Here is a 16,808-nt window from a genome sequence, read left to right as displayed (position 1 = left end):
TAGAAACTGCAGACAACCTGAAGACTTACATTTATCACCATGATAGCTATTTCTGGGTTTTTTTTGGTGGGGGTTGGGGGGGTGGGTTGTGAGTGGAGCATATGGATAATGGAGCACACCTGGCATTTAACACTAACACTAACCTCTGTGAGGATGACTGATGAGAACCTGGTCGCTGGCACTCTGCCAGATCCGAGTTCACAACCACTGCTCAGCCTGTGCGTGTGGTAGAACATCTGCGAGTTGGAACTGCACAGGATTCTATGTCAGTCTCCAAAGAAGCATGCTTCTGAATTTGTTCTTTATTTGCTGATCAGTGGGTAATATCCTAAACAAGTTAAAAGACAATGTTTAAGCATGGGATTTATAAGACAAGTTTCAAAATGGCCTCAGTAAAATCAGTGGAGATGTTGGCCAAACTCTCAATAAAGTCTGCAATAACTTAATTGTCCCTGGCCTTTATTAAAGGGTCGGGTCTACTGGATGTCAAACACTGATTCTGAGGTATAAGAAAGCATATGTAGCCTTCCATTGGAAGTTTAGAATACTAACTACTATATGATTAAAGAGAACAATCTTTAGTATAGCATAGGTTTCAAGTAGAGATGACCAAGGACTTTGCTGACTCAGAAGCTTCCCAGGGGATTAAGCCTGGCATCACCTTTGCAATGCTTCTGGTCTTGGGCTAATGAGGTTCTCATTGTGGGTATGAGGCTTACCATCAGTTTTCACCCTTTCACAAGGTTTCACAGTGTTCTATCATTGCCAGTGGTATAATTCTTTCCTTGTTTCTTTCCTAGCACTTTTTCTTTGTGGCGACAAAGGATTAACTGGCACTGTTATATGAATTAAGAGCATATAAAGAGTTTCGAAGAAACCTAAATATATAACATGCATCTATTAAGTATTTGCTATTGCTATTGTTTTTAGTAGTATCACTGTCAACCAAAGGGCAGATGGAAACTATGCAATTTACAGATGGATTTCACAAAAACTGCTATGTAAAATCTGTACATGGAAGACTACCAATGTCATTTTACCACTTCTGACTACATAAATCATATGAACTTCTAGTTAATTCCTAGGTAAAGTTCCCTTTCTCCACATTCCTTTTAGCAGTTCTTAGTTCAGTGTGAAGATCTTGGGTCTCACAATCACTTGCATGTGTTTCCAGAATGTGACAAGAAAACCAGTCTCTTGACTGATTACCTAAATAAGACAGAACTGCAATGGCCAATGGCATAACCTTTCTTTTATGCATGAAAAGCCAATTCTAGGATGTTCAAGTTGAGATTCAGGTGTCACTCCACCATGGTGGTCTTCACTCTGTATCTACAGTGATCGGAAGGGTGAAGTTGCCCTGACAGCTCAAATTCTGATTAGGCTATTGCAGTTTAGATCTTTCTATTTTCTCCTAGCCTAGTTGGTTAGATCTTTATATTTTTCCCCTCCCTATGTATCTTCCCCTTATATTTACTGAAGGTCTGGTATATTGTAGGCTAGCCCCAGGGGATTTGCAATCAAACAATCTCTACCCTTGTGACTCTTATATTATACAAGGACAAAAAGATAGTTAAATGCAAAATATAATATCAGAAAATGATTATGTCTGACATCTTATTAGTGTTTGACAGATTTTTCTCCTCCAGAAAAGCAAAGAATTCTACATGTTCCTAATACCAAGAAGTAGGATTTCTTTACTGATACATAAAATCTGAGAAGTTTAGGCTCCTTAGGGGCATAGATTCTAGGGTTTTTTGTACTTGCTTAAATTAGAAAATGTGGTTTTCTGATACCATATGAGCTGAGGTCTTTACTGCAGAAGAGATCATACAGGTCTCAGTGTCACACATACCTTCCTGCTGAGAAGCTCTGCTGTCTAACAGTACATGAACGCAACAAATACAACACTGGATGAGGTGACTCAAGTTGGCAAATGAGCTGTCGGTGGAGAAGACAATGCTTCAGAATGAGAGCAGTAAATAAATAAACTGTGTCACGTATGCGTGCTTCTCAATCTGGAAAACTCAGTGAGCCACAGTTGAGATAGCAATTAACCACAGACCAGGTGGCATTTAGCAAGTCTAGAGGAGGAATGGAGCTTCTGAATTACCCTTGTCCGTAGATCTGCTTCTTGTCTGGGAAAGGTCACCTCTCTGCTGTTTGAATTCTCTGACAAGAAAATCAATATACAATTGTTGATTAAATGTAGGGGCTGTACATACTCACTACTAAACATGAGTATTTCTATCTTACTAAATGAGCATTTTTCTAATTCTTAATAGAGTCTAAATCATTTTAACACTCAGTATATAGTAGAGTGCACAGTGGCTCATATGTGCCTACTTAATTGAATCCCCATTTGTTCTCTGGTCTTCTATACCATATGCAATGTCTCTCATTCTGCCTTAGGCACATTGGCTTCTTTGTTGTGCTTTGAACTTACCAGTCACATTTCAACCCTGAAGTCTTGACCTATCTGTTTCTTCTGCCTGGAATACCTTATCTTCTCTGCAGATATTTGGAAATAAAGGTTAACGAAGTGCACGTCTGGGCAAGTCAAGATAGTTCTTTGGAGAAGGTGGCATTTGAGCACTGTCAGTTCATTTTCTTGATGTGCTTCTTTTTTCATAGCATTTATTGCTTTCTTCTTAACTATACATTTGGCATAATACTCTTATCGCCATCTGAGAGAATACAGACTCAAGTAAGGTATGGTTCTTTTTTGTTGTTGTTGATATGTCTAAGAGTCATCTAGAACATTGCCCAGTATTTATTGGCACTCCATGTATATTTGGTAAATTAGCAATAGTAAAATAATTTGTTCTTTAATAACAACCACTACTGGTATAATTTTTCCTACTTTTATAATCTTTTACATTTTATTTTAAATTTATCATAAGCTTTGTTGTAGCTTGCATATCCATTCATTTATAATGGCTTTTCCCACTCCTTCAAATAGAAGGACTGTAGTTAACCTTGCCCTATAATTTGACTTGTTTGTCTGCTATAAAGAGATATGACTTGATGTTTGTCTGTATTCAGAATTATTTTTAGTAACATATTTCCAGACATAGAATTTCTAGGTCAATGGAAATAAACAATATGTTATTGATTCTCACAGGCACATTCTTTTAAATACAGAATGACGACCATTTGGGCTAATGTTGTTCTGCCAGTAGGCACCTATTTCTGCATGACAAATCTATAGTGAAGGCAAATTTAAAATGAGTTAGCAAAAACATGGCAATCTGGCAAAAGTAAGTATTTTTGCTTCTAATGAGGACATCATATAGAATGCTTCTTATAATGCCAATGGGGTATGTGGCCCTAATCCTTGTTATGGGCCACCAGGTTTAGTTTCTGTGTCATCAAGAATAGCATCAGTGTGTGGACCCCACACACTGATGAAACAAAGCCAGAGTATAGCCTTGGTTGGAATGAAGTTCTGTAAAAAATTTTTAATAGGCATTGGCTGCCTCTCTCTAGTTATTGGCATTAATTTTCTATTCAATATTTTGATAAGACTGGTGGGTAAGAGTAAAATGAAAGTGGGTGTAAGATCTTAATTCTGCTTAGAATGCAGGATCTTTATACTTTTATCTGTTGGCTTTTGTCTAAATTAAATTTTAAGTGTGTATCTATCCAATCCTTCCTTTACTGGGGCAATGCTATGATTTAGAACTAGAAGCTTCCTTGTAACTCTCATGTGTCTAGAGGTAGGGTTTAATGGAAGGTAATTGGATCATGGATACTATACTCATCAGTAGATTAATCCACTGAAACATTCAGAGCTTGAATGCACTGTTAGGTGGTGGGACCCAGTTGGAAGAGGTGGGTTACTAAGAGTGTGACCTGGAAGTATATGTCTCCCTCCCCATTTCCTTCCTTCTTTCTCTGCTTCCTGGCTACCATGATACGAATAGCTTTTCTCCACGAGATTCTTCCACTGTGTGCTTCCTGCCTTGGACCCAGCCATTTCTGGATTGAATTTTCTAAAAGTCATGATCCAAAATGAACTTCTCATCTTTTAATTTGTGTGTGTTGGGAAATTTGTCCCAGAAATAAGAAAGTAACCAAAACAGATTTTGGTACTGCAGAAGTGGGGTCATAGCCATCACTATGCCTGATGCTATGGTTCAGAAGCCTTTGGAACTGGTTTGCAGGAGAAGTCTTCACAGGTCGGAGATGTCTGCTAAGGAAGCCCTAGACTATTGTAAACGCAGCTTGATGGGAGATTCTGATTGAAACTCAGAAGTCCAGAATACTGACAGAAATCCAGATAGTATAGGCCAAGTTCGGGGGTTTTAGTTGGGAACTAGGACTCCATTGACAGTTGGGTTCATGGCCATACATTTTGCTCATGATCTGAGATACTAACTAAGATTAAGTGCAGCAAACTAATGTAGCAGAGAAAATTTCAAAGTTGCCCAGCATTCAGGCTGTGGTGTAGGTACCATTGGCAGCTCCAAGCCAGATTTGGATGAAAATCAGAAGCAAACAGCAGAGCTAAATAACTTGGAAAGTTTGTAGTCTCTCCAGAAAGAAAGCACCGGCAAAGTTGGGGCAAAAGACAGCGTGGCTGTTAAAAATATTAGCATTAAAAATATGCCAATTTTTTTCCTCAAGAAAATAGGAAAGGTAGCTGGAAGGCATCTCAGGAATTAGAAGGAATTTAACCTTCACAGGGTCAAGGGTGCAAAACTGAAAAACTTTCAGATTTGGATTTTTCAGTACTGCTAGACCTGTTAAAACTTTGGTGACTCAGAGATAGACTAAATGCATTTTGCATAAAGAGATTTCATGAGTCTTTTGAGGGGCCAGGAGCAGAATGTTGTTGTTTAGTTATAGAATATACCCCAAAAGCCTTGTGTGTTCAGAAGGTGGTCTTTGGGAGGTGATTGGATCATAGGTGCACTATACTCATTGGTGGATTTATCCACGGAAGGGTTCAGAGGTGAATGTGCTGTTAGAAGGTGGGGTCTCTTGGCTGGGGATTTGGCTCAGTGGTTCTGCTGCCTGCCTCATAAGCACCAAGGCCTGAGTTCCATCCCTGGTACAAAGAAAACAAAACAAAAAAAAAAGGTGGAGTCTGACTGAAGGTTGTTCACTGGGTATGGGACCTGCGAAGATATGTCTCCCTTCCTGGCTCTTCCCTTGTCTCTCTGCTTCCTCGCAATGATGACAGGAGCAGCTTTTCATTCATTCTCTTCTATCATGCCATTCCCGCCTTGGAGCCAGCCACCCAATATAAACATGCACCAAAACAAACCTCTTCTCCTTTAATTCATGGGTGTCGGGTATTGTGTTCCAGCCATCAGAAAGTACTATGACTGTCCATGCTGCTTTTTTGCTGCTTTTCTGCTTCTACTGCCAGTGTTACTTTCTCGTGTTTGTCTCTTGGGCTGATCATACTGTGCATTCAGAGGAGATCAAGAGTAAACCTGATCCATTAAGCCAGTGTTAATTTGGTGCCTGTTCAGTGTATAAGTGATTGGTTAGTAGAAACTTCCGAATGAATTTACATTTATTCTGAATCCATTTTTTTTAAAATAGGGCCTCCCTATGTTGGCCGGCATAACCTTTGCCATCTTCCTGCCTCATTCTCCCCAGGATCTAGGATTACAAACTTGCATCATCACACATGGCCTAGTTCTTTCATGTAGAATATTTCACCCAGAGATTTTTTTTAATTTAATTTATTGGTACAATCTAGGTAGACAATACAGTTACATTTGTTACTGGGATCTTGTACCTTTACATTCCAGGTGTCCGGAGATTTTTTAAAGTTTGGTCTACATACCCCCAGTGATTGTTTTGAACCTCTAGGAGGTCTAGGAGGTTGAAGCCATTTGATTATAATACTTAGATGGTATTTGCTTTTTGAATTATTTTTCTACTTGTATTGATAGTGCAAAAGTAATAAAATTGCTGGAGCCTTTAAAAAATGATCCAGTAGCACCACATTGTACCAGTGATCACTATGTTCACTAATATGTACTCACAATTTTTTAAAAAGTTAGTTTCACTTAATGTCCTTAATGAAGTAGCAAACATTAATTCTCTTATATCCTGTCTCAGCATATGCATATTTTAATGTTCTGTGTGACCAAAGAAGCACGCATAAAGAACTTCTGTCTCATGCTGAAGTGAGATATTTGATTGAGTCTGAGCTGTACTAGTGGCTTTATACAGGGATTACTGCTGTAACAAAAAAGAACATTTGACAAACTGCTTATTGAGATTTACCTATTGGGCATGTTATTTTCTCAAAACTGAATAAAGTGAGCCTATCTTTTCAAAGAAAACAACTGACAACATCAGTTGCCAATAATCAAACAGGAGCTTTTTTAAGCAAAAATTGGAATTTATGAAAAATGCACATGCTATCCTAGGTTCAACAGCTTCTGGCCTTAAAGACTTCTCTGATGAGATAAATGGTGATCTTAACAAATAGGATTTTAAAAATATTTTGCAATGTTTTGATTTATAAGATATATAGCAGTTTCTCATTAGGACTATCTTCCAAGACACATTGTGGATGCCTGAAACTGGATAGTAACAAGCCCTACATATACTATGTTTTTTCCTACTTGATGAGCAATGAATGGGTATGTAACTAGGTTGGATACATTAAACAAAGGGATGATTCATGTCCTGTGGGGGACCATGTGTCACAGCAAGATATTTTCACCACAGCACTCAAAATTATGAACCATTTAAAACTTACATTTGTTTCTAGATTTTTCTGCTGTTTTCTAAATACAGTTGCTCTTGAGTAACTGAATTTGAGAAAAATGAAACCAAGAATAAAGAGGAATTTGTGTGTGTGTGTTTGTGTGTGTGTGTGTGTGTGTGTGTGTGTGTTATTGTGAGGTAGCTAGAGGTCAAACTAAAGAGAGGGCCATGAGATCTCTGATTTGTAGTCAGTCAGAAGTATATGTGACAACCTGTGATTGACTTCTGAAGTAGGTTCAGACTTGTGGGTCTTTATCCCTTCACTAGAGAGATCTGATGCTATCTCAAGGTAGTGTCAGAACTGAACTAAATTGTAGGACACCCAGCTGGTACTGTCTAGTGTATTGCTTGGTGTCTAGGGAAATACACACACACATATCTGGTGTCATAAGTGTTGTGTGAATGAGGGCAGGGAAAAACACAGCTTGTTTTTTTCCCTCTTTTATATTGTATATGAAACATGTCAACATTTAGAAAATCCCTGTAATTCACTGAGTACATGTTTTTCAGATCATCCCTTCATGATTTTATAAAATTATGTGTGGGAAAAGATTCAAAGTTTTAAGTAGAACAATAAAAGTTGATGTAGAAGCAAAAAATGCTTATTGATGTGATTTGATTACATATTGCAACTAACCTTTAAGAAATTTCCATTTGTTGACTTTGGTGTGATATTAACTACATATCCCTTTTCCAACTACATCCTTGTGACAGGCTGAATTTTCTTTATGTACTTTAAACAAAGCAATATATTATAATAGATCGAATTCAGAAGCACATATGACAGTCTGCCTTTTATTGAGCCAGAGAATTTTTTTAAATGTTAAACAATATCAAGTCAAGAAACTTTAGCTTTTTTGCTAAAAAAAATTTTGCTTTATATTAACTTGTTAACATATTGGTTGTTTAATTTAAAAAGTTAACACATATTTTATTACACAGAAACAATATTGTGAAAAGAGTTTTCTAAAATTTTTGTTTTTGTTTTCAACACCTTTATGGCTTTGCTCAAAACATAATTATACAAAAATATTAACTTCAAAGTTTAAGGAAATATTATCTTTATCTCTCATTGAGTTTATTGGTACATTTTAGGTATAGAGTACAGCTATACTCATCATTGGGATCTTGTACCTTTACATGACAGGTCTTGGCTTGCATTTTTTCCCCTTATCCCTGTCCTTCCTTCACCCCCTCTTCCCTTCCCTATTTACAAATACTTTATTTCCAATTTTTGTTTTCTCAGATTTTTTTCTTTTCCCTTATTTCCTTTCCCCTACCCTTCCTATATTCCCTACACCTTTAGACCTTTTCTTCTTATTTCATGTTGTCAATTATACCATTAGGATCTTATGTACCATTATAATTTTTCACACCAGAGAAACTATTCAGTATTTATACATGTATGACTTTTTCATTTCACTTAGGAGTAAATCCTCAATAGGCATCCATTTTCCTACGAATGAATCTAATTTTTCATTCTTTATGGCTGAGTAATATTCCATTTTATAGAAAAACCACATCTTCTTTATCCAGTCTCCAACTGATGGGCAAATGGGCTGTTTCCAAGTTTTAGCTATTACAAACTGTACTGCTATAAACATAGATATGCATATATCTCTGTGATATGATTCTTTTAATTCTTTTGGAAAGATATCCAGCAAAGGAATGGCTGGGTCAAATGGAACCTCTAGTCCCAGCTCTTTGAGGTATCTCCATATTGATTTCCACAGTGGTTGCACCAGTCTGCGCTCCCACCAACAACGGAGAAGGGTTCCTTTCTCCCCAAAACACCACCAGCATTTGTTATTTGTTGATTTTTTTTGATAGCAGCCATTCTTTGTGGGGTGAGGTGGAATCTCGGTGTTGTTTTCATCTGCATCTCTCGAATGACCAGTGATGTGGGACATTTTTTCATATATTTACTTGCTGCTTTGATTTCTTTGTCTGAGAAGTATCTGTTCATTTCAGATGCCCATTTTTGAATCAGGTCTTTATATTTAGCCAGGCTGATTGTTTTGAGTTCTTTATATATTCTAGATAATAATCCTTTGTCTGAGGAGCAGCTAGTAAAATTTTTTCCCCACATTGTAGGTTGTCTCTTAGTTCGGTTCATGGCTTCTTTTGCAGTGAAGAAGCTGCTTAAGATGAGATCCCAGTTGTTGATTCTTTCTGCTAGCTCCTGTGCTACTGAGGATTTGTTTGTAAAGTCTTTTCCTATGCCAATGTCTTCAAGAGTTCTGCCCAATTTATCTTCCAGGATATTTAGTGACTCTTTTTTAATATTTAGATCTTTAATCCACTTGGATTTTAGTTTACTGCATGGTGAAAGATAAGGGTCCAGTTTTAATCTTTGGTAGGTTGAAATCCAGTTTTCCAATACCATTTATTAAAGAGGCTATCTTTCCTCCAATGAGGATGGTCAGCTTCTTTGTCAAAGATGAGGTAGGTGAGTACATCTGGATTTTTCTTTTTTGTATCTTCCAATCTATTGCACTGATCCTCAGGTCTGTTTGTTTGCCAGTACCATGCTGTTTTTAACACAGCTTAGTAGTATAGCTTTAAGTGGGGAATTGTTATACCCGCTGCCATGTCTCTGTTGCCTAGGATGGCTTTTGCTGTTCTAGGCCTCTTCTGGTTCCAAATGAATTTTTAGATTATTTTTTTCTAGTTCTGTGAAATATACTGTTAGAATTTCAATTTGCATTCCATTGAATCTGTATAGCAGTTTTGGAAGTATGGCCATTTTCACTGTGTTGATTCTTCCTACCCAGGAGCAGAGGATATCTTTCCATTTTCTTATGACCTCTTCCATCTCTTTTTTCAGAGTACTGTAGTTTTCAGTGTAGAAGTCTTTTGCTTCTTGCGTTAGATTGATTCCTAGATACTTCATTTTTTTTGGATGCTATTGTGAAAGGAATTGTTTCCCTAACACTGTAGTTTTCAGTGTAGAGGTCTTTTGCTTCTTGCGTTAGATTCCTAGATACTTCATTTTTTTTGGATGCTATTGTGAAAGGAATTGTTTCCCTAATTTCTCTCTCAGTGAGTCTGTTATTTGTGTACAAGAAGGCTATTGATTTTTGAGTGTTGACCTTGTATCCAGCTACTCTGCTGAAAGTGTTGATTGAGTCTCGAAGTCTTTTGGTGGAATTTTTGGGGTCTTCAAAGTAGAGTATCATATTGTCAGCAAATAATGACAGTTTAACTTCTTCCTTCCCTATCTTTATTGTTTTAATTTCTTTCTCTTTTCTCATTGCTGTGGCTAATGTTTCCAGAGCTATATTGAAGAGGAGTGGCGATAGTAGGCATCTTTGCCTTATTCCTGATTTTAATGTGAAGGTTTTCAGTTTTGGGCCATTATTAAGGAAATATTCTTGAAGAACTTATACTCTGTGCAATTACTATTATATAAAGGCATTAAAATAGGACCAGAAATTCATACAAAATGTAAAACTCACTCTTTATTTTCGTGAAAGTACCACTGACAAAATTAAGCCTCAAATGTTATCTGAAAGTTTGAAGTAGTTTTTTCAAGCCAAAAAACTCAATTCTGTTCGTACAATAGGATAATTGTTAATAAAATTAATATATACATTTCATTTAAAAATATTTTATAGTCTGACATAGTATAGAAGGAGAATTCTTAGAACCTGAAGCAGGGCATTTCAACTGTTAAGATTAGTAGAAAAACTTTTTAGTCTTTTGGAGATTCCAGTCTTCCACTAAATTTATCCCAATTGTTTTATCTCAGTCAAATTTGTACCTTTTTAATTTCTCTTCAATTAACTGCATAATTTTTAGTTTAAAATGCTAAATCATAGATTTTTGACTTAAAAAGAAACAGTATCAATACTACACTCAGTAATTTAAATGTGTCCCAGTATAGAAACATAATTTCAATTAATTTGCTGATACCATCAATTTAAAGACTTACAAATATTCAAAACAAAGGGAACAAGTTTTAGCTGAGATTTCAAAGATAATTGCCTTATGCATGAGGCCTTCATGAAAAAAGAGACAATATTCTTGTCAGTTCATTGTATTTTATTTAGTGGCCATGTAGGGAGGTATTTAATCTGAAATATTTTTGTATTTATAATGGACAAAGGTTCATTTGGAAATAAATCTTAATATTTAGTTTCACATTTTTTCCAACTGTCTAGTGTGTTCCAGTTAAGTGTTATGTTGGATAATGCTTTAAAATTATAGAAAGAATAATTAAAGATTCTACTGAGAAAATTACACTTTTCAGAGTTTGTATCTAAGTCATTTGGGAAGCCAAGTTAAAAACCTTGACTTAACATCTCATTAATTATCAGCAGGCAATTGTTCTGACTTTTGAAGAACAATTAATGCTGTTTCCAAAGGCTTCTTCATGTTGCTAATGCAGTCTTACATGTTGTCAACCAAGAAAGATTTATAGTAGTCAGAGCTTGTTACACACAGAACTGTATCAGTAATGATGTTTATATTTCAGAAAATACTCAATTTCCTCTACCTTGCTTATTTAAAATCCAAATAGCCCTGATGATGCAATTATAACATAAGATTAAGATTTCCTGGGTATCCACATTTAACCCAGTGTTCTGTTGGAATAGAAGGGACGGAATAAAACAAGAAAGGAAAATGATCATAAATAAATTATTAAGAGAGAAGTGAACACATTTGCAATAAAATAAGCAGCCATTGGATGCAGCCCAAAGAGAGGGTTCACTTCTTTCAAAAAGAAAATCTTGTCACCACAAAATCAGAATAATTCTGAATCACAAACCCAGAAACTATGTTGCTGAAGAGAACCTTTGCTTTTCTGCTTATACTTTCCAAGTTGCTCTTATGACAAATAGTCTTAGCCAAAACAGAAGCTGTTGCTCTCAAACTAAAGATCTCTGGATTACTTCTAAAAAAATAATCAACTTAGTCAAAGAGATTATTGTCATTTCATATTACCATTGGTGGTAGTTTTAATTAATTTATAAATAACTTTAAATCCTTAGGAATGAAGTACACCAAATGGGGCCTGTATAAAATTGATCATATTTTAATTATGGTCATATAGCACTGAGCTTGAGATAGAAAAATGAAAACTCTAAGTGAATCGCTAGATAATTTCATTGTAATGGTCACTAGAACTATTTCTCTACACAGAATATCATCATTCATAAATTAGTAGGTCATATCCAGGATGTTAGAATATAGACTACAAAATCACATATTTTGGGGCCAGGGATTTGGCTCAGTGGTGTTTCTGCCTGCCTCTCAAGTGCAAAGTGTAATCTAAGATCTAATGATCATCTTCTCTCCATCATCTTTCTTTCCCTTCTCTTCCAAACACCATCTTCTTCCTCCTCCTCCTCTATTTGTGTAATCATCATCTTCACCCCAAATTTCATCTTTCATTATGAGAAGTTCCCTTCCTTTTCTCCCTCTCTAGGTCTCCACCTGCTCCTGCTCCTCCTCCTGCTCCTCCTCCTGCTCCTCCTCCTGCTCCTCCTCCTGCTCCTCCTCCTGCTTTTTCCTTCCCCTCCCTCCTCTTCCAGATGTCCCTCAAGTAGACTTCCCCATCTTTCTGTTTATCTCACTTCTTCCCCCACTCCCCTTCAGAGTCTGGTTCTTCTTTATCATCCTTAGCAAATACGGAGAAGTGTGTGATCTGCTGCAGTTGTGCAAAAATACTTTCTCTGTAATTCTCCAGGTGATCTTGAGTTGAATAAGTCAAGGCTTTTCAAATTTATTACACTGAGACCTATGATGTTGTTTCTGCTCAGACTGGGGAAGGTTAAGTTTGAACATTTGCCTGCTGAGACTTCCAAGCATCCAGAAATTATATTGCCACCATGTTCTAACTTTTGAAGTTTAAATAAGTGGGGAAGCCTAGCCGGTGAACTTAGTTACAAGTTAACCATACTCAAAAACTCTAGTTGTTTAAGTGTATCATTTGGACCTTCAGTTTCCTCCATTGACACTTGGGCATTTATCAAGAACTAACTGGAAAATGTATAATAACCAAAACACATTATGAGAAGAGCCCTTGAGTGAGGACTTTCCATATGATAATGTATCCTAAGTTATAAAGAGAATGGACACTTGGGCCAGGGATTTAGCTCAGTGGTTCCAGCACCTGCCTCACAAATTCAAGGACCCAAGTTTGATCCTTGGTACACACACACACACACACACACACACACACACACACACACACGGCTATTTCATATTCTATATGCATGGAAGTCACTTGGAATTTATTCCTGAATAAATTCTGTTGTATTTGTTTTTGTTAGTTTGATTTTCCTTTCTATTTTAATAATATGGAATGTTTATGAAGGGACAAATAAAACATGTAAAGTTCCATTTATTTGAATTTAAATTTTAATTGATTCCTAAAGACATAAAATTGTATATGTTAGTAAGATACCACATGATATATATGGATATAGTGTAATATTTGAATCATATCTATCTCCTCAAGCATTTATCATTTCTGTGTGGTGAAAACATTTAAAATCCTTTCTTGTAGCTTTCTGAAATATACAGTATGTTGCTGTTATTTATAGTCATTCTAGTGGGTAATAGCAGACCAGAACTTCTTATTCCTACCTACCTATTATTTAGTATCCATTTATTAAGCTGTTCTCATCCTCCTCATCCCCTCAACTCTCCCTAGCCTCTAATAACCACTCCTCTCAATTTCTATGTGATAAATTTTATATTCCATGTAAGAGTGTTGTGTAGCACTTTTCTCTCTATGCTTAGATTATCTCACTTAACATAATAATCAGCAGCTACATCCATGTCATTGCAAATTATGGAGTTTCATCCTTTTTATGTCCGAATAGTATTTCATGGTATATATTACCATATTCTTTTTATTCATTCATTAGTTGATGGACATTTCAGTTGTTTCCTTTTTTTTTTTTTTGGCTTTTTTGTATGTTGGGTTTTTTGGGGGGTTTTTTTTGTTTTGTTTTGTTTTGTTTTTTGGGGTTTTTTTTTTAGACACGGTCTCACTAGGTAGCTGAGACTGACCTGGAACTCACTATGTAGCCCAGGTTGGTCTCGAACTCACAGTGATTCTCCTGACTCAGCCTCCCGAGTGCTGGGATTATAGGCATGTGCCATTATGCCTGGCTTATTACATATATTGTTGCAGTAAATATATGCATGCTGATGTCTCTTTAATGTACTAGTTTTATTTCCTTGGACTATGTTCTAGTAGTGGGACAGCTAGATATATTAAAATTGTTGAGAAGCCTTTACTGTGTTTTTCATAATAGCTGTACTAATTTACATTCACACCAATAGTGTGCAAGATCTCCTTTTTCTCCATACCCTCACCAAAATTTGTTATCTTTAATGTTTTTTATAGGAGCCTTTCTTAGTGGTGGAGGAGCTATATCATGTGTATGTTTTCTATTGAGTAATGTCTATTTAGGTTCATTGCCTATTTTTAAAATCAGGATAATTATATTTATACTGTTGTTTTCCAGTTCCTTAAACATTTGTTAGATGTAGTTTGCAAATATTTTCTCCATTCTTTAGATTGTCTCTTCACAATCTTGATTGTTCTGTGTGCTCTGCAAAGCTTTTTAGTATAGTGTAATCTCTGTCTGTTTTCTTTTATTTCCTGCTTCTGAACTCTTTCCAAAAAACAAACAAAAAATTCTGCGCATCCAAATGTCCTAATGTTTTTTCCTAGTCATTTTAGGATTTACATTTAACTGTGTTTTCCTTTATTTGGTACATTTTAGGCATACAATACAGTTACATTCATCATTGAGAACTTTTACCCTAGCATAATGTATCTTTGTTCTTGCTTTTTTCCCCAATCCCCTTAATCTGTTTTTGGGTAAATTATGTAACTGTTGAGAGATATGTGTCTAGTTTCTTTCTTCTCCATGTGGTTATTTACATCCCCAGCACTATTTATTGAAAAGACTGTCCTTTCTCCACTGCATGTTCTTAGCACTTATGTCAAATATCAGTTGATATAGATGTGTGGGTTTATTTTCCGGCTTTCTGTTTTGTCCCATAGGTCTATGAGTTTGCTTTTATGCCAATACTATGCTGTTTTGATTGCTACAATTTTATAGTAAGTTTTGAAGTCACATAGTATAATATCCCATTTTGTCCTTTTTGCTAAAGGTGATTTTGGGTATTTGGAGCTTTTGTAGTTCCTTATAAATTTTAGGATATTTTATAGATCTGTGAAGAATGAAATTGGGGTTTTTATAGGTAATGAATTGAATCTGTAGATTATGTCGAGTAATATAGATATTTTAGCAGTATTCTACTAATCTATGAATTTGAAATGTCTTTCCACTTTTTTGTCTTCAGTTTCTTTCATTGATGTTTTATAGTTTTCATTATAGAGATTTTTACCTCTGTTAAACATAGTCCTAAGCTTTATTTATTATGCTATTATAAATGAGACTTTTTATTTTCTGTTCCATACAATTTATTGGCATATAACCAAAGAATAGATTTTTGTAGGTTGATTTTGTATCCTACAACTTTATTAAGTTTGTTTATAGAATTAATAAACTTTCTCTTGCCTGATTGCTCCAGTTAGGATCTTCAGTACGATGCTGAATAAAAGTAGTGAACATAGCCATCCGTATTTTGTTGAAGATCTTAGAGACTAATAGTAGAAATATTTCAGCCTTTATTCATTTGGTATAATGTTAGCTATTGGCTTGTGCACTGATTTTATTATGTCAGAGAATATTTTTATACCTAATTTGTTCTGATTTTTTTCTTCATGAAAGATACTGAATTTTATCAAATGTCTTTTCTGCATCTATTAAGATCATCAGACTGTTTTTATCCTTTATTCTTTTAATATGTATTATATTTATTCATTTGTGTATTTGAAATCTTGCATTAATGGAATAAATCCCACCTGATCACAGTGAATAATCTTTATCATGGCCATTAGATCCAGCATGCTAGTATTATGTTGAAGACTTCTGCATCTATGTTTATTATCAAGAATATTTGCCCAAGGGGCCGGGGATTTAGTTCAGCAGTTTGGTGGCCTGCCTTGCAAGCACAAGGACATGAGTTCAATCCCCGGTACCAAAAAAAAAAAGAATATTTGCCTATATCCTTCTTTTGTGTAGTGCCCTTATCTGATTTTGGTATCATAGTCATACTGGTCTTATAGAATAATTTTTGAATACTTTCCTCCTCTTCATGTTTTTGGAATAATTTAAGGAGGACTGGGATTTGTCTTGCATTAGATGTTTGGCAAGACACAGAAGTGAAGACATCTGGTCCTGGGCTTTTCTTTGAGGGAAGAATTTTTATTACTGTTTCAATCTTGTTCACAATTGATCTGCTCAGGTTTTCTATTTATTCAGAATTCAGTCTTTATAAGATATTGTCCATGCATTTTTCTATTTCTTCTAGGTTATCAAATTTGTTGGCATATAGTTGTTATAATAATCTCAAATGACTCTTTGTTCCTGTGATATCAGTTGTAACAACTTCCTTCAAAGCTATGGTTCTGATTTACTTTTTTTTTAGTTTGTCTAGCTGATAATTGGAAATTTTGCTTATCTTTTCAAAGAATGGGCTCTTTTGAATAGTCTCTTTTCCCTATTTCATTCCTTTCTCTTTTTTTTTATCTTTAGTATTTCTTCTAATTGTGGGTAATTTTGTTCTTGTTTTCATAGGTCTTTGAAATTCGATGAAAATTGTTTATTTGCTATCTTTCTGGGGATTTTTTAATGCTAACATTTGTTATGAATGTCCCTCTCAGTACTCTTAGTCCTATTTTTGCTGTATCTTTATTTTATTTTATTTTATTTATTTTGTACTGGGGTTTGAACTTGGGATCTTGCGTTTGTGAGGCAGGTGGCAGAACCACTGAGGTAAATTCCCAGCCCTGCTGTATTCTATTGATTTTAGTATATTGTTCATCAATTTTCATCAGTTTTAATAGATTTTAGAATTTTGTTCTTGATTCTTTATCTATTAATTGTTCAAAAGTAAGTTGTTTAAATTCTGTGTATTTGTGTAGTTTCCAGGTTTCCTTGCTATTGCTTTCTAGTTATATAGCATTGTGGTCATAA

The 16,808-nt window shown here is 35.4% G+C and overlaps 1 pseudogene; it reads right to left on the bottom strand.

The window, feature by feature from the left end:
* Positions 1-12,165: 12,165 nt before the first annotated feature.
* Positions 12,166-15,347, bottom strand: LOC117287484 (annotated as a pseudogene).
* Positions 15,348-16,808: the final 1,461 nt, after the last annotated feature.

This window comes from Fukomys damarensis, unplaced genomic scaffold (assembly GCF_012274545.1).
Source record: "Fukomys damarensis isolate Sample0158 unplaced genomic scaffold, DMR_v1.0_HiC HiC_scaffold_24, whole genome shotgun sequence".
Classification (NCBI taxonomy): domain Eukaryota; kingdom Metazoa; phylum Chordata; class Mammalia; order Rodentia; family Bathyergidae; genus Fukomys; species Fukomys damarensis.
This window is presented reverse-complemented; position numbering and strand designations above follow the sequence as displayed.